Below are 27,267 nucleotides of genomic sequence, written 5' to 3'. Positions count from 1 at the left end.
CATCCCTTTACCTCAGTGTAAATTTCCTCTTTATATACATGCCTCCTGAATCTCCAACTGGCCTGAAAGCTGCCACAAGAGAGGAGTATTCTTAGGCTCCTTTGCCCCCGTGTGTACCTAGCACAAGTCCTGGTCATGGGAGGTATTTGATAAGTAGTGATTGATGGGTGGATTAAATCCTGACATGGGGGCTACCTTTAGCAAAGGCAAGGAGGAGAGGAAGTTTGGAGCAGTTTAGGGTACAATGACAAAATACTAGGTGTACCAAATGGTTAGCTGCAGAAAAGTGCACAAACTGAATTTTTCTGAATGCTAGTGGGTGTGGAGGGAGATTTTCACTCATATTTGACCTCACATAGGACTATCTGAGCATCTACCCACTCCTTTTACATGTTTCAACTAATGTCTAATAGGAATCTAATATGGAACATTCGCCATGGTGCTTAATGGTCAGAGCAAATGAAACCATAAAAATCCCAGGACGTGAGCAATGCAGGAGGAAGCGTGAGGGGGATTTGGACCCACGGACTTACACTAGCAACTGAAACTCTGCACAACCCTTCCAACTCTATAGCCTAGAGCATCACCAGGAGCTACACCCTAAAGGATGAAAGATTCTAAACGATGTAAGGCTCTCTCCTCCTATAATGAGGTTGCACCGGACGGCCCAAGCATGATAATAAATGGACCTACTCAGCCCTGGCTGAGGGAAAATCCTGGGGAAAAGTTTTCTTGACCTTTGGGAAACTTCCAAGGCAGAGGTGAGGCAGAAGCATTGGCAAAAGTCACAGAAGTCAGCCAGGCAGTGTTCAGAAGCTGCCCCTCATCACCATCCTCCAACATGGGTCAAGAGGGGTCACAATCTTGTAACAAGGATAAACATGAGTCAGAGTCAGGCAGGCAATTACTATTATGGTGACCAACAATCTCACTGCAGAGCAGAACTGCCAGATGATCTAGAACAGCAAGGTTTCCAACAGGGAAGCCCTCAGCAAGGCCAAGCGTAGAACGAAGGAGGTGCTCAGTGCTACCCAGCTGGCCCCAGGACCAGGCTAGAAATTCTTAGGTCTCAAGGTACTCCTGTGCATGAAGACAGGTTTGGTCTGTTGGAGGCAAGGGATTCTCCAAGCCTTGGCCCTGGGACCTTAAAGAAGCTTCCTTTTCCTTATCTGTAGAACAGGCATAATAATACTACCTGTGTCAGAGGATTCTTGTGAGGATTAAAGGAGGTGATGTACAGGAAGCAGTTAGCACATCGGGAACATAGTGAGTACTCAGTAAACGTCGGTTGTTAGCACTTGTTGCCATCCTTGCCCTCTGAGACATCAGGTCTGAGCTCAGAAGATGAAACACCTCCTCAAAGAATAATACTATCATTTATTGAAGACCATGTGCCAGCCCCTATGGTATAAATTAAACTCCTTTAATCACTAACAGTTTTATTAAGAATAATTTACATACCATAAAATCCACCCATTTCAAGGGGATAATTCATGATTTTTACTAAATTAACAAAGTTGTGCAAACATTGCCACAAGCCAATTTTAGAATGTTTCCATCACCCCAAAAAGATCCCTTATGTCCATCTCAGTCACTCCCTCTTCCCACGCCCAACCCCAGGCAGCCGCTGAACTACTTTGTGTCCCTGTGATTTACCTGGACATTTCATATAAATGGATTCATATAATATGTGGCTTTTTGGATCTGGCTCCTTTCATTTAGTATGCTTTTGTGGTTCGTATTGTAGCTTATATCTGTATTTTGTTCTTTTTTTATTGCTGAATGGTATTCTGTTGAATGAACAAACCATGTTTTGTTTATCCATTTCATCAGTTGATGGGCATTTCAGTTGTTTCCAGTTTGGGGCTATTATGAAGAAAGCTTTTAGGAAAATTTACATACAAGTCTCTGTGTGGACACATTTTCATTTCTATTTGAGTAGATTCCTAGGAGCAGAATTTCTGAGTCACATGGCAAATTTATGTTTAACTTTTAAATGAAACTGTTAAACTGTTTTCCTAAGTAGCTGCACCATTTCACATCCCACCAGAAATGTATAAGGGTTCCGATTTCTCCATATCCGCTTCCATACTTATTACTATCTACCTTTGGATTATAGTTATTTCAATTTCAGTGTGTGTGAAGTGGTATTTCATTCTGGTTTTAATTTACATTTCCCTAATGACTAATGATGTTGAGCATCTTTTTGTGTGTTTATTGACCATTCATACATCTTTTTTGGTGAAATGTCTATTCAAATCTTTTGCCCATTTTATAATTATTTCTCTTCTTATTGAGTTATAAGAACTCTTTATATATTTTGGGTATAAGTCCTTTTTTATACATATGATTTGCATTTTTTTCTCCCTGATTATAGCTTTTCATTTTCTGAATGGTGTCTTTTGAAGCACATGTTTTTCATTTTGATACAATACAATTCATCCATTTTTTTCTTTCATGGATCATGCTTTTGGCACCACATCTAAGAAGTATTTGCCCAACTCAAGGTCACAAATATTTTCTCCTATATTTTCTTCTAAAAGCTTTACAGTTTCAGGTTTTACATCAGTTTATGATTCATTTTGAGTTCATGTTTTTGTATAAGAGTGTAAGTGTCTAGATTTATCTTTTTACATGTGGATATCCCATTGTACCAACACCATTCGTTGAAAACACTATTCTTTTCCCCATTGAATTGTCCTGACACTTTTGCTGAAAATCAATTGACCATAAATATAAGGGTTTATTTCTGCACTCTTAATTCTGTTCCACTGATCTAGAAGTCTACCCTTATGCCAGTACCACATAGTCTTAATTATTGTAGCTTTGTAGTGAGTTCTGATATTGGGAAGTATAAAACCTCCAACTTACAAGGTTGTTTTGGCTATTTGGGGCCCTTTGTATTTCCACGTAAGTTGTAGGATTAGCTTGTCAGCTGCAATTTTTGCAAAAAAAACGCCTGCTGGGACTTTGATAGGGATTAAAATGGCAATTTTCTCCAAATTGACTTATATTGAATCTCAATTTGGGGGGAATAATATTGAGACTTCCAATCAATCCGTGAACATGAATTCTCTCTCCCTGTATTCAGATCTTCTTTAATTTCTCTTAGAAATGCTGTACAGTTTTCAACATGTAAGTCTTGCAGTTCTTTTGTTAAATTTATTTCTAATATTTTATTCTATTTGATGCTATTGTGAATGAAATTGTTTTCTTGATTTCATTATTGTATTATTCCTTGCTAATATATAGAAATGCAATCGATTTTCGTATATTGGTCTTGTATTCTGTGACCTTGCTGAGCTCATTTGTTCTAGTAGTGTGTGTTCCTTAAAGTTTTCTACATACAGGATCATGTTGTCTTTAAATAAAGACAGATTTTATTCTTCCTTTCCATTCTGGGTGCATTCGATTTCTTTTTCCTACCTAATTGCACTAGCTAGAAACTCCAAGGCCACGTTAAATTAAAGCAGCGCGAGCAACCATGTTCTCTTTGCTCCTGAACTGAGGGGAAAGCTTTTGATCTTTCACCGTGAAGTGTGATCTTAGCTGTAGGTTTTCTGTAGATGCTTTTTATCGGTTTGAGAAGTTCCCATCTATTCCTGGTTTGTTGAGAGCTTTTATGATTGGGTGTTAGATTTTGTCAAATGTTTTCCTGCATCTATTGAGAAGATCATGCGGTTTTTCTCCTTTATTAATACAGTATATTACATTATCTTTTAGGATAAACCAATCTTGCACCCTTGGGATAAATCCTACTTGATCATAATGTATAATCCTGGATTCAGTTTGCTAATATTTTGTTGAGGAATTTTGTGTCTGTATTCATGAGGGAGAGCAGTTTGCAGTTTTCTTGTCATGTCTCTCTGGCTTTGGTATCATAGAATGAATTGGGAAGTTCCCACTATTCTATTTTCTAGAAGAGTTTATAAAGCACTAGCATTTCTTCAAATGTCTGGTGGAATTCATCAGTGAAGCTATCTGGGTCTGGGCTTTTCTATAAAGAAAATTTTAATTATTAATTCAATGTCTTCCGTTGTTACAGGTCTATTCAGATTTTCTATTTCTTCTTGAATCAGTTTCAGTGATTTGTGACTTTTTTTAAATTGAGCTAACATCGGTTTATAGCACTACATAAGTTTCATGTGCACAGCATTAAAATTCAGTTTCTGCATACACTACAGCGTGCTCACCAGCAAAATCTAGTCTCTATCTGTGACTGTATAAAGGACCCCCTTTCCCCATTTTGCTCTCCTCCAGTCCCCCTTCCTTTCTGGTAACCACCTATCTGTTCTCTGTATCTATGTGTTTGTTTTGTTTCGTTTAAAATTCAATTTAATCTTTATAATAATCCCTTCAAAGTAAGAATTAAACCCATTTTATTTCAAGACTTAAAAGATTGTGTGATTTCTCTCAAGGTCAGATATCCAAAAATGGCCAGTCTGTGGGGCTCCAAAGTCCATGCAGCTTCCACCAGGTCACATTGTCTCTAAAAAGACAGGCCTTTTTAAAGTGACCCCCCCACCCCCACCCCAGGGCCACCACTAAAAGCAACCCTTTTTTGTGGATGCCCTATTCAATTGAAGCTTTGTTTTTCCTCAAAGATTTGTGCCTCCCTGGAATCCGAGTTGCTGGGAGCAGAGATGACCCCCCCTCTCATCTTTAAGGCACCATTGAGAATTGCTGTCTTAGGAGTCCCAGCATGATGCTCACAGGTAAAGCCTGTTGGGAAGGCACCCAACAATAGAGGCTGCACTTAACAATTTAGACTGACACACTTCCCTCCCTTGCCTGCCAAAGAGGGGAAAAACAAAATGCCCAAGGATATAAGTGGTTAGAATGAACCACACTTGTTTTGCTATAAAGAGTTGACAACTGATAATCAAGACCTCTGCTAGACAAGCAGAGCCTGATGTGTGACGTCCTAAATGTTGTGTACTCACATGGAAATGATATGGTTGCTCCCCGAACAGGAAGAACCTATCAGAGATAAAATTCATTTGTCTCTGTGAGCTTCACACAAAATAAAGAATTAAGCTTTTCACTTATCAATGTCTTTTATCAGGTATGGCGAATTGCCTAAAAGATTATTATTAAGATGAAGCCAAAGGGCCCATACTAAGTAGACATTGTGTTGTACTTGAGTTGTGCACAAAGGATCTCTCTTCATCACAAAATTTTATACATTAAAATGATAAAATAGAAAAGAATCAAGCTAACATTCTTCCCATTTGGTATGATTTCTTTTGTTTTTTGTTTGTTTCTGAAAACAAGGACATTGCAGCTTTGAAATTCCTCATTTTAGTCAGCTTGAGGAAATCTTCCAAAAGTCAGTACTGTTTGAGCTCAAACCATTTCCAATCCCAAACATATCTTTCAGCTCAGATAAATTATTTGATGAGTCATTCCCTAATGATTTTGATGGATAAAAGTATGAGTAACCAAACAGCTCTTTGGCTTCAAATATAAAGTTTCTACATACAACGTTTAGTTTATAATCGAAGGTTTTTATATTAACAAGAGTTGCACCCAAGAATTTTGGAAGAATAAGCAAATATATACATATACGTGTATATACACACACATATGTACATATATATATATATACATGCACATGAAGCTATGAAAATAATCATCAATAAAAATAATTAAATAAAGAGGGAGGGAGAAAACTTTTGGAGGTGATGGATATGTTTATGACATAGATTGTGGTTTCAGGGAGGTATACTTATCTCCAAATTCATTAAGTTGTATATATTACATATGTACAGCTTTTTAAATGTCAATCATAGCTCAATATAGTGGACATGAGTCAAGAACAGTATCAGAGCTTGGAAAACAAACACAGATAGTTCAGTCATTATTTTTATTTATTTATTTTTGAGGAAGACTAGCCCTGAGCTAACATCTGCTGCCAATCCTCCTCTTTTTGTTGAGGAAGACTGGCCCTGAGCTAACAACCGTGCCCACCTTCCTCTACTTTATATGTGGGACACCTGCCACAGCATGGCTTGCCAAGCAGTGCCATGTCTGAACCTGGGATCCAAACTGGCAAACCCCGGGCCGCCAAAGCGGAGTGTGGAAACTTAACTGCTGGACCACCAGGCCGGCCTCAGTCATTATTTTTAATACTAAAAATATGAGTACTTTAATATAGTACTTAATGGCTTAACACAATAGCTTCATTTTGGAGAAAATGCATTTATTTCATTAAAGACAGTATGCTAGATCTATAAGGCCCCCAAAATTTTAGGTCTGTTGTTTAAGCCACCTAGTTTGTATTACTTTGTTACAGGAACCCTAACAAACTAATATACTCATATATCCCAGATTTGGAGCTGAAAAAGCTGACAACCTTGAAATGGCAATGGGCACAAACAAAAAAGCCCCAGCAGAGCCTGCTCTCTCTAGACAAAAGATAAGGAAAGGGGCAGCATAGCAAGGCAAAAAACTTTTAGACAATAACCACTCTAATTCAGCCAAACACCACAGAAAGACCATGGCCCCACTCCCATGCACACCAGCAAAGGTAGATGGAGAGCCTAGATTTCTACCCTCATGGGTAGATGTTGATGGGCTCAACAGCAAAATGGAGAAATAATCATTAAACGATAGAAATTACCCGATCTGAACAACAGAGACAAAACTGAATGGAAAAACAACCAAGAGAATCTCAGGAAACTATAACAAAGGACTTAACAAGTGCATCACTGGAGTCTTGGAAGGAGAGGAGACAAAGGGCAAGGCTGAAAAAGTACTCAAAGAAATAATGCCTGAAAACTTCCCCAGAAGCTGAGCAAATCCCAAACAGGATAAACCCAGGGAAATCCACATTATCACATATTATAGTCAAACTTCTGAAAACTAAAAACAAAGAAAATACCTTGGAAGTAGCTAGAGAGAAATAACACTTTACCTATACACTAACAATTTTAATTAAAGAGAGAGAACAATTTTAATTAAAGTGGATTTCTAATTAGAAACAATGGAGACCAGAAGTAATGACACAATATTTTCAAGTGCTGAAAGAAAAGAACCATTAACCCAGAATCTTATACCCAGTGAAAATATCCTTCAGGAATGAGGAAGTCAAGACATTCTCAGACGAAGCAAAACTGAGAATCTGTGCCCATTAGAAGTACCCTAAAAGAATTGCTAAACAAGTTCTCTAAACAAAATAAAGAAATAAAAGAAGGAATCTTGGGATATTGGAGGGAAAAAAACACTAGAAAGAGTGAAAATATGATTACATACAATAGACTGTCCTTCTACTCTTGATTTTTCAAAATTATGTTTGATGGTTGAAGAAAAATCACTTTATGATGTGATTCTAAATATATGTAGAAGAAATATTTAAGATATTATGTTATAGCATCTATGTTATAAACCAGGGAGGGTAAAGGGACAGAAAGGAGGTAAGGTTACTATGCATCACTGGAACTGGTACAATGATGACACTAGAAGATTGTGATAAGTTGTACATATATAATGTAACCAAGAACAACCAATGAAAAGCTATACAATAAGATACAGTCAAAAACACTATAGATAAATCACAATAGAATTCTTTAAAAATGTTCAAGTGACTCAGAGGAAGACAGGAAAAAGTAAACAGAAAAATTAAAAACACTTATTGTTTCCTGTCTTGTTAATTATAGCCATCCTGACTGGAGTGAGGTGATACCCCATTGTAGTTTTGATTTGCATTTCCCTGATAGCTAATGATGTTGAACACCTTTTCATATGCCTGTTGGCCATCCATATATCTTCTTTCGAGAAATCTCTGTTCAGATCCTTTGCCCATTTTTTAATTGGGTTGTTGGTTTTTTGTTGTTGAGCTGTATGAGTTCTTTGTATATGTTGGATATTAACCTCTTATCTGATATATGGTTTGCAATTATCTTTTCCCAGTTTTTAGATTGTCTTTTAGTTTTGTTGATGGTTTCCTTTGCTGTGCAGAAGCTTTTTAGTTTGACATAATCCCTTTTGTTCATTTTTTCTTTCATTTCCCTTGCCTGGTCAGACATGGTACTTGAAAATATGCTGCTAAGACTGATGCCGAAGAGTGTACTGCCTATGTTTTCTTCTAGAAGTTTCATGGTTTCAGGTCTTACATTCAAGTCTTTAATCCAGTTTGAGTTGATTTTTATACTTAGTGTAAGGTAATGGTCTACTTTCATTCTTTTGCATGTGGCTGTCCAGTTTTCCCAACTGCTGGGTATTTATCCAAAGAACTTGAAAACACAAATGCATAAAAATACATGCACCCCTATGTTCATTGCAGCATTAGTCACAATAGCCAAGACTTGGAAGCAACCTAGGTGCCCGTCAAGGGACAAATGGATAAAGAAGATGTGGTATGTACACACAATGGAATACTATTCGGCCATAAGAAATGATGAAATCCGGCCATTTGTGACAACGTGGTTGGAGCTTGAGGGTATTATGCTAAGTGAAATAAGTCAGAGGGAGAAAGTCAAATACCATATGATCTCACTCATAAATAGAACATAAAAACAATGACAAACAAACACATAGCAACAGAGATTGGATTGGTGGTTACCATAGGGGAAGGGGAGGGGGGAGGGCAAAAGGGGTGATTAGGCTTACATGTGTGGTGATGGACTATAATTAGTTTTTGGGTGGTGAACATGATGTAATCTACACAGAATTCAAAATATATTATGATGTACATCTGAAAGCTATAGAATGTTATAATCCAATGTTAATGCAATAAAATTACAAAAATTAAAAATTAAAAACAGAGAACAAACAAAATAAAAAATAAAATGTCAGATGTAAGTGCTGACATATCAATTACTATACTAAACATAAATGGCATAAATATACCAATTTAAAAGCAGACAATGGCAGAGTGGATTAAAAAACAATCCAACTATATGCCATCTACAAGAAACTCACTTCAAATATAATGATATAGGTAGGTTGAAAGTAAAAGGGTGGAAAAGATATAACATGCAAGCATTAATGAAAAGAAAGCAGGAGAAGCTATATTAATATCACATAAGGGAGAATTCAGAGCAAAGAAAATTACCAGAAATGAAGAGGGTCATTATATAATGATAAAAAGGTCAATCCACCAGAAAAAAAGCAATCCTAAATGTGTATGCACCAATCAACAGAACTGCAGAATATATAAAGCAAAAACGGATGCACCTGAAACTAGTATAATTTTGTATGTCAATTATACCTGAATAAAAAAGTAAAACAAAAAACCTGGTAGAACAAAAGTCAAAACGGACAAATCCACAATTCTAATTGGAGACTTCAACAGCTCTCTCTCACATCAACTGTTGAACTACTAGACATAAAATCAGCAAGAATACAGAAAAAGTCAACAATACCATCAACCAACAAAATTTAATCAAGTATAGATTATTCCACACAACAACAACAGAACACACATCCTCTTCAAATGCTTGTAGAACATACGCCAAGATATACCATACCCTGGGTCATCAAACAAATTTAACTAATTTAGAAGAAATGAAATAATATATAGCATATTCTACTACCACAATGAAATCAAACTAGATATTAATAACAGAAAGAAACTAGAAAATCAAAAATGGGAAAAGAAAGAACTAGAAATGAATAACAGGAAAATCTCCAAACACTTGGAAACTAAATAGCACACTTCTAAATAATAATGGGTCAAAGAGAAAGTCTCAAGGAAAATTTTAAAATATACTGAACTGAATGAAAATGAAAATATAGCCTATCAAAATTTGTCGGAAACCTAAAGCAATAACAAGAGGGAACTTTAGGAGCCGGCCCGGTGGCGCAGCGTTTAAGAGCTCACGTTCTGCTTCTCAGCAGCCTGAGATTCGCCAGATCAGATCCCAGGTGCGGATAGGGCACTGCTTGGCACGCCATGCTGTGGTAGGCATCTCACATATAAAGTAGAGGAAGATGGGCATGGATGTTAGCTCAGAGCTAATCTTCCTCAAAAAAAAAAAAAAAAGAGGAAGAAAAGAGGGAGCTTTATAGCATTAAAAGCATACACTAGAAAAGAGAAAAGGTCTTAAATCAATAATCTAAGCTCTTCTCTCAAGAATCTAGAAAGAAAAGAGCAAAATAAATTCAACACAAGCAGAAGAAAGGAAATAAAAAAGATAAGAACATAAATCAATGAAACAAAGCAGAAAAACAATAGAGAAAATCAGTGAAACAAAGAGCTGGTTCTTTGGGGAAAAAATCAATAAAATTGACAAATCTCTAGCAACACTGACAAAGAAAAAAAGGAAGAAGACACAAATCACCAATATCAGGAGTGAAACAGGGGATATCATTGCAGATCCTGCAGAAATCAAAAGGATAATAAGGAAATGCTATGAACACTACTGTTATCAATGCCATAAACACAAATATTTATTTGACAACTTGGTTGAAATGGACCAAGCCCTTGAAAAACACAAATTACCACAACCCACCCAATATGAAACAGATCACTTAAATAGTCCTAAAACTATTGAGGAAATTGACCTTATAATTTTAAAACTACCAAAAAAGAAATCTCCAGGTCCAGATGGTTTCCAAAAAAACTGCAGACCAATATCCCTCATGAATATAGATATAAAAATCCTTAAGAAAATATTAGCAAATAGAATTCAGTAATATATAAAAAGAATTATACACCACAACTAACTGAGATTTATTCCAGAGATAAAGGCTGTTTCAGTATTCAAAGATCAATCACCACGTAATGCACCTAAAGACATAACAAGACTAAAGAAGGAAAATTACATGATCGTATCAATTAATGAAGAAAAAACATCTGACAAAATTAAACATCTTTTCATGATACCAAAAATTCTCAGAAAAATAGCAATATAAGAGAACTTCCTCAACTTAATAAAGAACACTTACCAAAAAACCTATGAGTAACATACTACTTAATGGTGAAAGAATGTTTTCCCCTTAAGATCTGGAACAAAGCAAAAACGTCCATTCTCACCACTTTTACTCAACATGGTGCTAGAAGCTCTCGCCAGTATGATAAGCGGAGAAAAAGAAAGAAAAGGTACAAAGATCGGAAAGAAAGAAAGAAAACTTGCCCTATTTGGAGGTGACATGATTGTCTAGGAGAAAGTCCCAAGGAATCTACAAAAAAATTCCTAGAATTAATAAGTGAATTCAGCAAGCTTGCAGGACACAAGGTAAACATCCAAAAAGCAATTGTCTTTCTATATAGCAATGAAGTTAAAAATACAATACCAATTACAATCATTCAAGTAAATACAATACCGAGGTGTAAATTTAACAAAATACATTCAGGACTTATATCCTAAAACACTGCTGAAAGAAATCAGAGGATTTAAATAAACGAGAGCTATATCATGGATTAGAAGACTCGACACAGTAACGACTTCAGTTCTCCCAAAATCAACATACAGGTTTAACACAATTCCTATCAAAATTCCAGAAAAATTTTTTGGTAGACATAGACAAGATTATTCTAAACTTTACATGGAAAGGCAAAGGAACTAGAATAGCTAAAACAACTTTGAAAAAGAAAATAAAGAGAGAGGATTTAATCTACCCAATTTTAAGACTTAATTTATAGGAGAAGCAAGATATAATACGTATAAGTCTCATACTTCAGACAAAAATTAACTTTTTTGCTAATAAACAAATTCTAAAATTAATGACACAAAAAAGGATCACAGATTCAAATATAAAACTATAAAACTTCTAGGACAAAAACATAGGAGAAAAGCTTTGGGACCTAGGGCCAGGCAAAGATTCTTAGACATGACAGAAAAGCACAACACATGAAAGGAAAAATTTATAAATTGGAAGTCATCAAAATTTAAAACTTTGGCCCTGCTAAAGGCCCTGTTAACAGAACAAAAAAGACTATGGAGAGAAAATATTTGCAAACCACAATTTGACAAAGAACTTGTATCTAGGATGTATAAAAATCTCTCAAAATTCAATAGCCAAACAGTAAGCAATCCAGTTAGAATAAGGGTAAAGACGAGAAGACAAATTCCACTGAAAAAAATATACAGGTTGCAAATAAATACACAAAAAGATGGTCAACACTATTGGCCATTAGGGAAATGCAAATTAAAACCACAATATTACAACACATCTATCAGAATAGCTAAAAATTAAAAATAATGACAACATGAAATGCTGGCAAGAACATGGAGAAATTGGATCACATTGCTGATAGGAATGTAAACTGGTCCTGTTACTCTGAAAAACAGTTTGGCAGCTACTATATGACCTAGCAATTGCACTCCTTGGCATTTATCCTGGAGAAGTGAAGATTTATGTTTACACACACGCAAAATCTATACATGAATGCTCCTAGCAGCTTTAGTCATAATAGCCCCAAACTGGAAACACAGATGTCCTTCAACAGGTGAATGATTTAAAAAAGAAAAAAAAAGTGGTACATCTATACCATGGAATACCACTGAGCAATAAAAAAGACAATTGAGTCATACAAAATCTAGAGGATTCTCCAGAAAATTAAGCAGTGAAAAAAGTCAATCTCAAATGGTTACATTTTGTTATCTAACATCCTTGAAATGACAAAATTATGGAAATGGAGACCAGATTAGTGGTAGCCACTGTATAAGGAGGGAGTAGGGAAGTGGGTGTGGCTATAAAAGGGGAACATAAGCCATCCTCATGGTGATCTGTTCTGTGTCTTGACTGTGTCAATGTCAATTCCTGGTTGTACTAGGATATTGTACTATAGGTTTGAAAAAGTTAATATTGGCAGAACTAGGTAAAAGATACACAGGAGCTCTCAGTATTGCTTCTTACAACTGCATTCAAATCTAAATTACCTCAAAATAAAAAGTTCAATTTAAAGAAAGTATTCTTAGCTCTCCATCTGTTCAAAAACAGGTGGCAGGCTGGATTTGCCCCACAGGCTGTAGTAGTTTAAAGAGTTTAATGCAAACACCAAGAAACACTATATGTTCATTCAATAGTGTATTAGATGCCAAAACTTTATAGAGATCTAAACACAAGCACAGGTCTTAAAATGTGTTTTCAGTCATCAGTTCTTATAATTACTATAGTGGTTTTCTAGAGGGCAAGCGGCCGTTCCCAATCCTAGCTTGAAGGGGATAAGAGCAGTGGGAATTTAACCTCCTCTGGATGTGGAATCTTCAAAATCCTCTTTCTCTTGTTGTTGCTCTCATATCACCATCGTGAGGTCATCTTCTCCAGTTGTACACCACTGCTGTTTTCCTACGTCTTGGATTTTCACTACATCATGGAAGCTGGTGTTTGTTTTATCCAACTCTGTTGTGGGCCATGTAAATATGATGGTTCTTTGAACAAGAGTTCTGTTTGAATTGTATAGATTAGTTTTAACTTTCTCAGTCTTTCCATTTACAATGTTTTGTCCACTGCACAAAATACATTTAAAACCACATTTAAAACATCTATATTCACATTCATACTAGGAAATCTACTTTGATGCAACACAACAATCATTATTCAGTCACTCAGGATGGTCTCTGTTTCCTCTGCATTACTTTGATTTGGGCCTCCTTTTAAAAATGTGATCCTTAGCTGTCTGATGGTATTTAAGATTGGGGCACTAAAAAGCTCTGTGCCCATGGGTGAGGCTGGATGGAGCTTACTGACCCAGGTTTTGCTGAAGGCTAATCCAAACAGATCATTTCTTTGGATAGGCCACAATGTTAGTCTTGGGCTTATTAAATTCCCCAGAGAAGATGCTCTACTTCTCTGTCTGAAGAGTATAATTCTCTGTGCCTCATTCTGGGGACCAGATGTGGAAAGAAGGCTGGGGATCTCAGTATTTGATATGTAAATCATTTAAGTGCCATATTTTTAATACAAGACCTCCTCCTTCAACTTACCTGGTGCCCTTAGCCAAGACACCATGTGTTTTACCTTCTTCTAAGAACCATCTGCCTTCTGCCAGGGTTAGGGAAGAAATCTCGGGTTCTAACGAGTTTGGACTGACTTTCAACCAATCTTCTTTTCTCTTGCTCCACCTTCATAATCACTTAGAAAAGAACCTGGTGATATCAGTTCCTGAGCTTTATGGGGATCTGCAGTGAAAGTTGAATTGATTCTTTGGAACTCCCATTGCTAGCTTGTAACTCAGTGCTCTCAGGTCTGCTAAGCCAGTTACTACTCATCCATTTGCTTTCCATCTTCTGAATGTTGTTGCTCTTATCTCTGCTCCCTTTCTCTTCATCCTGGGATTTGTCTTTTTCCTTTACTGTACTGTTGTTTTATCAGCAGGAGGGAGCATGGGCTCAACTCGCCATCATTAACCGGAGGTTTTTATTCAAATAATCATAGTCTGAGCCAACACATCAGGAATTAATGTGGTTGTGAGGGTTTAACATGACATCTGGGTTTGTCATCACTCTTATCCAGTGAAGAGATGGGATATAGGAATATCTTCCCCTTCTCTCTGCCACCGCCTCCTGTCCCATGGTTACTTCATGCCCATGGACTCAAATTATCATTCTTTTTTTTTGTTTTTCGAGGAAGATTAGCCCTGAGCTAACTACTGCCAGTCCTCCTCATTTTTGCTGAGGAAGCCTGGCCCTGAGCTAACATCCGTGCCCATCTTCCTCTACTTTATATGTGGGACACCTACCACAGCATGGCGTGCCAAGCGGTGCCATGTCTGCACCGGGGCTCCCAACTGGTGAACCCCGGGCCGCCAAGAAGCGGAACATGCGCACTTAACCGCTGTGCCACTGGGCTGGCCCCTCAAATTATCATTTTGAACGTAGCTGAGATTAGTTCTTCTCATTACTGCAGATAGTTAGACTAGAAGGCAGGGGGTCAAATCCTGAGCCTAACGTGAAGGAGAAAATACAGTAAGCTATCCTCATTTGGATGTGGAATCTTCTTTAACATCCTTTTTCTCCTGTTTTTTGTTTTTTTTTAATACCAGCATTTGGGACCCATCTTTTCCAGTTGTAAGCTCCCCAATGCTAACTTAATCAGAATCTATCAAGATGTTACAGGAAGAGGTAGGAGATTGAACTAGTAACCTCTATGGACCTTCCAACTCTGAGGTTCTAAAATTCAAATAGGTTTTTGTGGGATAGTCTGGAAATCCAACCATGAAATATGCATCTTTATTGCTATATGAAAATGTGCTGAGTTCCATGTAGCAAATTTACATGTTTGCAATAGGCTAAATGCTAGCCTGGGGGAAGACACTCCCTTGGAGACAACAGCAGAGTGGGGCAAACTGACAGTGACAGGTAAGAACAGCTAAGCAGGGAGTTCCTGGGGATGGTTCAGAAGTGGGTTGACCTCTGTTGTGGGCCCATCAAGATGATACGCCATCCTGCCTGGTGCCATGCCACCCACCGAAATAAAGCAAAAGTTAGGATGTGACATAACACAAAGCTGTGCATTTTCTCAAGGTCATAGCTCACCATGGATGTTTGCGTGAGGGGATTAGGAACTGGGAAGAACTATTTATGCTATCTATTCTCCTTGACATTTTGCAGAGTTGACACATTATCCAGGTATGCGTTGTATACAAAGCATTTATAGCATGTTATTTTAAAGTTTTGCCATTTGATTGGTAAAATGTATTCTACTCTTATTCCAACAGCAATAGCTTTGTTTATAAAGTTGGGCTTCTTTTTCCCTCATAGACTTACTAGCCATTTATATTTTTCTTTTGTGAATTATGTGTTCACTTATTCAAAAATATTTATTGGTCACCTCTGTTAGTTCCTGGGGAAATAGGGTTAACAAGACAGACAAGTTTCCTTCTCATCTCATGGAGCTCATAATTCACAGGAAGTAGAGTAAGTAACAATTTTTGTAAATGTTTCTGGAACTTGAAAGAAAATATACAGCCTCTGTTTTTTAGGGTCAGAGTTTGGTATATATGAGTCAGATCGATTTTATTATGCTGTTTGGATCTTCTAAACCCTTATTTTTCAAACTCTTTTGCTCTGACCTGGGCTGAAAGTGATGAGCTAAAGTCTCCATTTACTAATATGTTTCTATTACCCCTGTAGTTCCTAAAGTTTAAGAAAAACTTGATCATTTTGAACACATTCATAATTTTTTAAATTTATTTTATTAGTTGTATAATTTTTAGATCTTCATTATGAATTATACACTTTATCATCATGTCTCCTGTCTTTTATGCTTTTTGCTCCCGTTCAACTTTAAATGAGGATGTGACCACTGCTTTTTTGTTTCCCTGACAATTTCACTTTTTCATGGTTATAGATATAAGTAAAGCTATGATTTCTCCTCTCACCACACTTTTAATGGTATTGTTATTTTCTAGATGTGTCACTTACATACTTTTGCCCATTCTTTATTTTCAACTGTTTCGACATCAAAGTGTAAATCACTTTAAGGTTTATCTTTTTTTTATGGTGAATCTTTTATAATCCAATTTGATTGTTTTTCTTTAAATAAGTATGTCTAGGCCATTTACATTTACAGACATGATAGCTGTATGGTCTTGTTTCTGTCATCATATTTTACATTATAATGTCTATTTCCATCAATGCTTTAAAACAACTACCAATTTATGACTAGTTTTCTTTGCCTGTGTATGCGTTCTGACCATTTTAGAAGTTTGTATTTTGTCTTACCTTTAAATGTTTACTTCATTTATGAATCCTCTATTTCTTTAGCTTCTATCTCCTAACACCATATATCAGCAATGACACAATAATAGTATGCTTTTACTTCCTCTACCTCCCTCTCCACCAAATCAGCTGATTATTTCTATTTATTCCTTCAGTACTTACCCTTATAAAGTATATTATCAGCTTTAAATAATTTTTACTCCTAATAATAAAAGAGTAAGAAAGGACAATACTTATGCCATCTCTTACCGTTTCCTCTCACTTCCAACTTCTGTTACAACATTTCTATAACCCTAATTTCCACAGTTGATCTGTTTTCATTCAGTAGCAAATTCTTTTGCTGTAGTTTCTCCATTTATCTCTTGATTGCTTGGACTTTATCCTCCTGAAGTTTCTTCATATAATGCTCGTGAGAAATATATTATCAATGTTTACATATTACATTCATATATAAGTCTTAGTCGGATGCATTTCCTTGCTAGAGTGTACCCTACATAGACAGAAATATTTGTCTGTTTTGCCCATTGGTGCATCTCTAGTGCCAAAAACAGTACTTAGTACACAGTAGGTGCACTATATATATATTTGTTAAATGAACTATATACAAAGGCAAAATGCAAAAGAGCTCTTGGGTCAGGCTTTTTCCTCCTGAGAACTTTGTCAGCATTGCTCTTCTGGTGCTAAATGCTAAAGACGTTTGACGCCCATCTGATTTCTACCCCTAGGGCAATTTATTTTGGTTTTCAGCGATCTGGCCTTGAGAGGCCTATGTGAGGTATTCTTTATGTTTATCCTGCTTAGAGTTTGTTGAGCTTCTTGAATCTATGGGTTTATATTTTGCATCGAATTTGAAAAATTTTAAGCCAATTTTTATTAATGTTCCATGTGTGCTCTTAAAAAATGTTTACCCTCTGTTGTGTGAAAAGATCTACACTTATCTACTAGATCAAAATTAATTATATTATTGAAATCTTCTACATCTTTGCCCTTTTTGACTGCTTGATCTATCCTTTTCTGAAAGGTGTATCTTAAAATCTCCAACTAAAACTATTGATCTATTTCTAGTCTGTCACTTGCCTTACATATTTAGAGGCTATATTGTTAGCACGTACATATCCATGATCATAATACCTTTTCTAAATTACATTACTAGTGTTTGTCATCCTTTGCCTTTTAATGGCATGTTCACCTTATAATTGTTTTGATGTTAAAATTGTTGTCATAGCTTTTGTTCAATTTGCCTGCCGTATCTTTTTCCATCTTTTTAATTTTCAATCTTTAGTACACTTTTGCTTTAAATATGTCTTTTTTAGATATTGCTACATCTTTTAAAATCCAATCTGAGAGGACCCTATGAGGCAGGGGATTTCAATCTCCCTGGAGAATCTAGGTGGATGACATGGATGGGAGACCTTCAACTGAGCCAGGAATGCAGCTGGAGGTGGAGGTATTTCCAAGAGGAGGGGCTTATGAAAGGAGTTCCTAATGGGCTTTCTTGATTTATTCTAATCCAAAAGAGTTGCTGCCTTGGGAGTTAGGCCTAATCCCCAAAGGCTTAATATGCTTTCCAAAAGAGCTGAGGTGATCAGCGTGTGGCCAGTTGTGCCTTCTTTCAACTGAAAAAGAAATATTCACAGGTTGGAGAAAAATTTCCTTCCCAGGAGGGTTCAAAGACAGACAACCTTCATGTAATGATGGGGAATGGAACGACAAGGGAAGGAGAGAGAGCCTTCACCATGGCATTACTGAGCCTCCAAATGCTCGCTCAGATCTACATTCCTTAAATTATTACTCAACAGCCCAAGGGATTAAAAGCTTTTTGCAAAGACTGGCTCTTTTCCATAGAACTGGCAGGCAGGGAGATAACACAGATGACCCAGCTGCAAGACACTAAAGTCAGCGACACTTGGCTTGTGAAGTAATGAGAACATACTCAAAACGGAAGAGGACAGACTGGCCACTGAATTACGTAAAGACCCATGGGAAAAAATTAGGGCCTGATAGAGTGGGTGAGACCAAACTAATGTGCACAATTGCTCTTCCTTGATCTTTGAATCATGGGGGAAAGTGGGACAGGAATCCAGAGGATGTGCAAACCTTTTCTCTAATTCGAGTACAGATATCCTGGAAGGATTGAGAGGAAGCTATTCACATACTTCCTTGATCCAAAGAGTCTGTGTCTCATTTTTAATGTTTAAGCAAGTCTGTGGCAAATATTGTAGAGGACACAGAATTAGACATGGTTCCTGAAAAAAAATTGCATTCAAAGCAAGACAGACTCTTCAGGTGACACACCATGTGAGATATTTCTAATACAGAGATATAAAGGATGGAGATATATACGTATACATACACACACACAAATACATACACACACACATATATGATGGTAGACTTCCCAAAAAATCTAAGAGCCATCGTTTCAAGAGATTTCCTTCTTTTTCTACCATAGCAAGTAAATAATGATGTGAGATCCTTTTGGGGAAAAGAGAAGGACAGTCATCTCTTTAATCTTCCTAACGTCCCTGAGGCGGATATTATCATCTCTAATGTGCAGCTGAGTCTGGCTCCAGGTTTCCTTCCTATTACCTCATGGAGGACACATGGAGGAAGGATGGGCATGTGCAGCTCCATCTTTGAATGGCTGGGAAGGAATTAAAGGACTTAAAGCTGGTGGCTTCAGAACCAGCACACACACAAACTCTTCTTGGTATCATGATTTTTTAAAAACACATCAAGTGACACCTTTTAAACCAATGACAATGGTTTCTATTCCTGTTTCTCATCTGATTCCTCTTTTGGAATTTGCTGTTCAAGAAACGTTAGGCTTGGTAATGAGGACCCTGAAAGCTAAGAGCCCCAGATCCTTCTGCAAAAACCCCAGCATGACTTCCTGTGAAGCTCCTAATAAATTGTTCAGTTTTGCCTTGAAGCCGTTGAATAACAGGGCATAATTTGGAAGCTGGTGTCTCAAATCATTACCCAGTGCCCCAACGTGGGAGTACTATTTACCCTGAGAATTGTTAAAATTTCACCCAGCAAGTCCACAGTAAATTGGCATCTCATCCCCGCTGGGAGGTGGCTCACATCAAAGTTGTGTGAACTTTTCAAAGTCCATCTTCAGCCTACCTTCTCCAAGCCTATCTAGGAATTGCCTTCTACTGAAAATCCAACTCAAATCCACTAGACCTCCTGACAGACCAGAAAGAGGAAAACAGTGGGTGAACAGAAGAGCCAGAAGCACCTAAAGGATCTATTGTCCAGGGTGTGGTGGTGTGTCAGCCTGGCAAGCAAAGTCTTGGGAGGCAGGCCTTCATTTCTTTACATTCTGTGGCGTGTGAACACACTGACAAGGAAGAGAATGGCCACTTATTGAGCTCTACAATGTACTAGGCACAATGTCATGACCTTTCCCTATCTCAATTTATCCTCCCAACGTCCTCTACATAATAAAATTAACCTTACTTGATAGATGTGGCACACCTGCAGCTCAGGTTATGGGACCTGATTGAGGTCCTTTGGCTAGAAAATGGCCTAAGTGAGGAGTCACATATGCCTTGGCTTCCCAGAGCTCATGCTCTTCTCACACCATACCCAAAATGTCCCAAGCAAGAATAACAAAACGTTTGAATAACAAGCCCATGGGACAGATATTTCTCCCTGATTGCTGTGGGGATAAGGCTCCTCTCCCATGAGCAACAGACGAGAGATTGAGTGGGGCGTTAGATACCCAGTGGGTAAGGCTGAACTCACAGCCTGTTTGTCTAAAGATGCTGTTTAAGACTGTTCATAGCAACTGCTACCAAGTGAGGGCTGTTCACACACACAGGGGCAGGAAGGGTTTCTTTAGACCAAGAGACTGGAGAGGAGGAGATTAGTATTTATTAAGAGGTAACAGATCTTCATGAGGAAGAGCATGGACTCTGGAGCCAGACTGCCTGGCTTTAAGTCCCATCTCCTGTTTTTTTTTTTTGCAAAACACCCCAATGCCCGTGTGCATGGGAGGGTATCTGGGTGCAGGCGCAGTGCGATGCATGATCAGGAGTGGCCATGTGTTGAGGTTTGCTGAAGCTGGATAACAGGTACATGAGGTATATTGCATTATTCTGTTTTTGTGTATGTTTGAAATTTCCCGTAACAAAAGCACAAAAATAAACAAGCCTGGGTTCCTCCACTTAGTAGTTGAATGACACTGACAAGTTTCTTGGCCTGCCTCAGTTTCCTTGTCTGTAAAATTGAGTACTACCAGTACTTACCACACAGGGTTGTATGAGAAATAAAGGAGTTAACACATGTAAAATGCTGAGCTACTATACTATTTATTGAGTAACTACTATGTCCCAGACATGCCTTTACAAATATACTATTTCGACTGAATCCTCCTATGAGGCAAGGTAACCTCCATTTTCACACAAGGAAGTGGACTCAGAGGGGTTCTGGTAGCAAAACCTGCATGAAAACCCAGGTTTTCTCTAAAAACCTGTTTTCTACTAGATGTCCCACCAGTTATTTACAGATAGGGAAACTGAGGCTCGATGGGGTTAAGTAATCCACAGTTCTGAGTGTAGGCTGGGAACTCAATACAGATCAGGCAATTACAAAACATGCAGGCTGAGGTCTTTCTACCCGGTGGACAGGCTGTCCTTGCACCAGCCTCGTACAGTAAATGGCATCCACTCTTCGGGCCAGAGAGGGGAGAACAGCGGCCACCGTGAACACCGTGAGGAGCAGAAATGGCCACAGACGTCTCCCTCTTCCCACCGCCCCTGAATGAGCTGGTCCTTGGGGCAGCAGCTTTCCGTCTTTCCCAGCCCAACAAGCACTGTAGCTCGTTAGAGAACCAGATAAGGGGGAGGAAAATAGAAACCTAAGAGGAACTTTATGCTAACAGCCTCTGCATTGGATAAATATCTTAGTAAATCTCCTTCCAGAGCCATGGGCACTTGAGTGAGCGTGAGGCAGCGCGGTGTCGCCCTTGGAGACCAGCTCTGCGAGACGCTGGCTCTCGGGAGCAGCTAGCAGAGCTCCCTCAGCCCTGCGGCGTCCCAGGATCTCCAAGCATCAGCTGGAGTCCTTCCTTTCAACAGCTGCTTGTCTTCCTGAGAGACTCCAAGAGGCCCCAGGTCCCCACTACAGCCTGTGCCGTCAGTGAGCGAGTCAGGCAGCCACCGAGATTAGCAAAGCGCTTCTCTCCCTACAAATCTCTCTGTAATCAGCACTGACAGGAGGACAGACACATTCAGAACAGTTACTAGGAATCTGACTTCCAAAAAGGGGCAGCTCCATCAGGAACGAGGACCGAGGCTAACAACGCCATGAGAACACAATGCAGCAACACTTCCCGCATGGCCAAACTGCAGAAAAACTTAGCTGGCCAACATATTTGCACCCTTTCATCCGGGAACAGAACCAAGCCTGACCTTTACCTCCAGGATTACTTTTGCGCTGCTGTTTGCTATCCTAACTGGTGTAGAAAGCACTTGTGCTCATATTCCAATTAGAACTCTTATGTTGCTAAAACAAACCTATGAACGCACCCTTTCTGCTCCTCTCAAGATTCTCTCAATCTTAGGATGATCCAGTCAAAAAGCACAATTTTACTGGAAGTGATTCACAGCAGGGAGTCAAGGGGGAAGGTGGAGAAAGCCTCAGGGGAGAGGAGTGGAGGGAAGAGGGACACTGCCAGAGAGGGAGCCCCACAGACAGCGCCTTCCTGTGCCTCCACAGAAAACAAGGCCGCCTCCTGGCAAAGCAAGATAAACATCCAGTTTAAGGCTATTATCTCCTTTATTCAAAAAATAAATATTTCACTTTTGAGTTGACATATTTCAAATCACATTAAGCACAGAGAAGAAACACAGTCCCTTTGGAAATTGTGAACACATGTAGGCAAGAGTCATGTTCAAAACAATGGGAATGGGGTGAGCGCTGATTCCAACCGATTCAGGACCCAGAGATGCCTCCTCTCACCAGGTGGAGCTACACATCGATTTCAGAAGAAAAAAAGAAACACACACACTGCTTTGAAGTCTGAAAGGCACATGAAGTGGACCATAAAGTGTATGGCATGTTCACTGATAAAACGTTCCCTATTCCCTCCCAAGAAAAGTGGAGAAACTTTAATCAAGTCAGAGATCAGAGAAGACAGGGTGCTCTGCTCAGAGCTCAGCATCAGGCACATCTCCGAATAGGAAAGCCATTTCTCTCTTGCTTGCCCCCTCCCGCACCTCCGCTCCCTGCTGGGGGAGTCCACCCAGCCACAGGGCTCACTCGGTGACGGTGGGGCGCGTGGCCACGTACACGAACACCACGATCAGGAGCACGACGACGGCCAGCGTGGGCAGCACCACCGTGGTGATCTGCTGCCGGGCCTCCTGCATGGCCTGCTTCCGCTCCTTCTTGTCCTTGGACGTCTCCTTCTTGGGCTTCCCCTTGAGCTGCCGCATCTTTCCCCAGGGACGCTAGGAGGGCGTGTCCACAGAGGATTTTGAAGGAAGGGCCACACTCCTCTGGTCAAGGCGCAGAATCTCCTGTAGAGAGATCTGTGATCAAGAACGAACAGAGTGGAAGGAAAAAGACATCACAAAGTTGAAGGCAAATGCTAAACTAGGAAAAATGTCTGCAACTTGTAAGACGAAGGGTTAAGAAGAGCAGAGGTCACATAGCAGAGATCGGCCCTTCTAGGTGGTGGCGGTGGGGATGAGCTGGACATGCCCTGGGGTTCCACCTCCGTCAGCGTGGCCCAGCTGGCCCACACAGGTGTACTGTGAATGAACGGGTCACTAGAAGGCTGAGGCAGGGTCTCACAGCTCCACGGCAGCTGGACAAGGCCCAGGGTACCATAGACATATAACCACTCTCTGTTGTGCCATGACCTGAAAGGACTGGAAAGCACTAACTACGCTGCCTCCACTCAGAGGAGGGGGCATGTTTCTCCCTTCCAAGGCTCTACCTACTTACTTTGCCGTTCTAACTTCCACAATCTCTCCAGCCAACCTCCAGTGTCGAACCGCAAGCAACCTGCAGATTCCCTTCGCCCAAGCCTGCGGACCTGATCTCAGGCCAGGTCAGCCTCCCTAGGGCTGAAGAGAGCCTAGAGGCACCGACTTCCTGTCTCCACTGGTTCCTTTACCCTTCCTGAGCAGCTGCCATGTGCTGGGACTGCTCGAGGAGCGAGGAGGAGGTGGAGGACTCAGTTCTGTCCTCACAAACCCACAGTCTAGGGGTACACGATGGGTTGCGGGCAGAATGGAATCTGGATCAGACAATGAAAGGGGGATTGGCTGAGCCTGTGGTCCTGCCACCTACTCAACCTGGGATTCTCATAAATTCTGTGCCCTGTGGAGGTGCTCAGGTGATAGCAGTGCTGTCAGGGGCCTGGGGAATGAACAAAAGTCCGTGGACTACTACTAAGCAGAGCTCCATACGAGTATGGTTCTTAACTTTAAGCAACAGAAATAGACTTTGGCTGATTTAAATTGAGGAGTTTATTCAGAGGCATTTGGCACCTCACAGGATCCCCCAAAATGCCAGAGGACCAGGCTCAGGAAATGAGCAGGACAAGGGAGCTGTGCGGCCATCACTGGAGCCCAACTCATACCAAGGGCCAGGAGGATGCTACAGGTCATATCATCACCTGGACCTGCCAATGGGGTAAGAGGCACTGAGGGCACCGCTCCTGTCCCTGGAAACTAGATGTAGCTGCTGTCACTGTCTCCAGGATGAGCTCTCCAGTGCAACACCAGTTCCCATGTGCATCTGATCGGCCAAGCCGAGGCCCCGTATGCCAAAAGCCCAGCCTTCCCAACGTCTACAGTAGGTGGAGTGTTTTCTAAACACAGTGAAGAAGTAGGGGTTGGAATTAGGCAGGGAAACAAAAAAGACAAATGTGCATCATAAAACCCTGGGAGACGAGCATGCAGTTAGGTGCTCTCGGAGGCAGAAGAGCAGTGTATGCCAATATTCCTCTAACAAGCAGACTTTTGTAACAAGAATTTGTGTGCCCAGTTTTGCCCCAGGGCAGTGGATGGCCTGTCACCACCCTGATGAGAAAGATGACATTTTCACCTAAGTGAGTGTGTTAAGTGGCAGAATATGAAATGCAGATTCCAAGTCAGGAAAGGTCTTGTATGATGCCTTCTTGTAAGCAGACAGATTCTGATCTCTCCCTACTCCTCTTGTCCCATATATATGGACCCCAGAATTCTTTTGTATCATCCACACTCAGGCAGAGTTTCTTATGGTGCAAGATGACTAATATTATTGCAGTGGCATGATATAATGCCAGCAAAATGCAAATATTAAAGTTCAGGGCAGTCCCATTTGGGCAAGTGTACAATTTCCATTAGGCTTTTAAAAGTAGTCACTATTACTTTCTTAAGACCCGACAGGTATAGGAACCCCTGGCTTTACCAGTTCTCCTTTTCAAATCTTTCAAAGAACTTTCAGACAGACCTGGGTTCAAAGCCAGGACCTACCATTTACTAGCTGAATGGCTTTTGGGTTAGTCAATTAACTTCACTGCCCTCAGTGTCATCAACTGAACAAGGAGAACAACTTCTCCATAAAGGATGACTGGGGGGATCTGAAAAGAAAACGCACGGGTAGGCCGGCAGGGAGGCAGCAGAGGCTGCCTGAGCCAGACAGAGCCAGCTTCCTCTCCTCCCACCACACACAGCAGTCCCCGCTTATCCTTGGCTTCCCTTTCCCAGATTTGTTACCCACGGTCAACTGCAGTCTGAAAATATTAAATGGAAAATCCCAGAAATAAACAATTCATACGTTTTAAATTGCATGCCATTCTGAGTAACACAATAAAATCTAGCACTGTCCTGCTCCATCCTGCCCGGGATGTGAACCATCCCTTTGTCCGGTGTGTCCAGTACTTGTGTTAAGTAACACTTATTTTACTTAATAATGGCCCCAAAGCACAAGAGTAATGATGCTGGCAATTCAGATAAGCTGAAGAGAAGCCATAAAGTGCTTCCTTTAAGTGAAAAGGTGAAAGTTCTCAACTTAATAAGGAAAGAAAAACAATCATATGCTGAGGTTGCTAAGATACACGGTAACTTTCATTACAATATATTATTATAATTGTTCTATTTTATTAACAGTTATTGTTGTTAATCTCTTCTTGTGCCTAATTTATAAATTAAACTTTATCATAGGTATGTATGCATAGGAAAAAACACAGTATATATAGGGTACTATCCACAGTTACAGGCATCTACTGGGGGTCTTAGAACGTATTTCTTGGGGAAAAAGAACTATTGTACCTGCTCCAAGACCCTGAGCAGAGCTCACTGAGCTTCTCCAAGCCTCAACCACCCCCTGGGGGGTAGCAATAATGGCAGTGCCCCCCTCACAGGACCGTGGTGAGAATGAGACAAGAATCTAGTAACACAGTGCTTGGCAGAGCAAAGGCACTCAATCTGTTTTAGTGGACACTATATAACTTCTGTGAGTTAGACAAAACAGGCTCATTATTTCCATTTTAGACATGAGGAAACCAAGGAGCAAGAGGAAAAATGTCTTGCCAACAGTCCCTGAGTCTGTAAATAGTATCAAGGGCTTCTAACAGAGCAATGGACAGCATCCTCTATCCGAAGCTAAGAGCCATGGTCCATTCTCTCTGATACAGCTCTACAAAATGTTTAAAAAGAGACAAGCCATTAGCAGCTCTCTGATTTGTGGCCATTTCCTTGTGGAGCTAATGGCCTGCCAGACCTGTGAAAAAAAGGAGCAGCCCACTGTGGCCCCTCACAGGACGCCTCACAGGACCCTGCAGGCCGGCAGCACCCGGGGCCCCAGAGTTAACAAGGGCCATGGCAGCTCTGGCTAATGGTGAGGGCCATGACTTTCATCCTGATCCCTTAGCTGCTGTCTGCATCCTCCCATGGATGTGCAGTTACAATCAAAGGCACCAGCCTCTGTGATGACTGGCTCTTGACACTGTAAGATGCATTCAGAAGTTCCCGGAGGCTTGCAAAAAAGCCTCAAGTTGCTAGGGACAGGGCAGGTCTGGTCAGGATTTCAAGGACAAACACACCAGTCTGAATCCTGGGTTCTTCATTAGGCTACAGTGGGCAGCCTCCCTGCTCTCACTTACCTGTGGTGTGGGCCTCAAAACACAGCCCCTCGAAGATGGAGGTGGGGAGGAGTCAGGGAAAACATCTCTGAGATGACAGCTGAGGACAGGGAAAAGCGACCAGCCAGGACAAAGCTGGGGAAGAGCAGCAGGCAGAGGGTGTGGGAGGAACCAGGAGGAAGGCAACAGGAGATGAACCTGGAGAGGGTGGCAGAGGCCAGGTCCTCTAGGGGCTCCCAAACCGTAGTAAGGAGGTGGGTTTTATTCAAAGGGAAGCAGGAGCACCGAACGGCTTCACATAGGGAGGTGCATGTTTTAAAAAGCTCTTTCTGGTGGGTCCGTGGAGAGTGGGGCACAGAGGAATGAAAAGGGAGGCTCTTGGAGCAGGCCAAGGAGGGAGCGGCTGGCCTAGACTTGGGGAGGGTCAGAGATGATGGGGAGGAGGATGGACTGGGGTTTTATTTGGGAGGTGAGGACAAGACCTAATGACAGATTAGACATGGCACGTGAGGGACGGGGGGAGGCACAGGTGGACCTATGGTTTGGGCTGGATGGTGATGCTGCCTCAAG

At 40.3% G+C, this 27,267-nt stretch overlaps 1 long non-coding RNA gene across 1 annotated transcript in view; it reads right to left on the bottom strand.

Moving 5' to 3' along the window:
- Window positions 1-22,378: 22,378 nt before the first annotated feature.
- Window positions 22,379-27,267, bottom strand: part of LOC138925020 (uncharacterized) — a 60,959-nt gene continuing 56,070 nt past the window's right edge. Inside the window, exon 2 of the long non-coding RNA XR_011440651.1 lies at window positions 22,379-23,140. This is a non-coding gene — a long non-coding RNA (uncharacterized lncRNA). The remainder of the gene's footprint in view (window positions 23,141-27,267) is intronic.

Source organism: Equus caballus, chromosome 7 (assembly GCF_041296265.1).
Source record: "Equus caballus isolate H_3958 breed thoroughbred chromosome 7, TB-T2T, whole genome shotgun sequence".
In the NCBI taxonomy this organism is placed as follows: Eukaryota; Metazoa; Chordata; class Mammalia; order Perissodactyla; family Equidae; genus Equus; species Equus caballus.
Note: the sequence above shows the minus strand (reverse complement) of the source record. Positions and strands in the feature narration are given on the sequence as shown.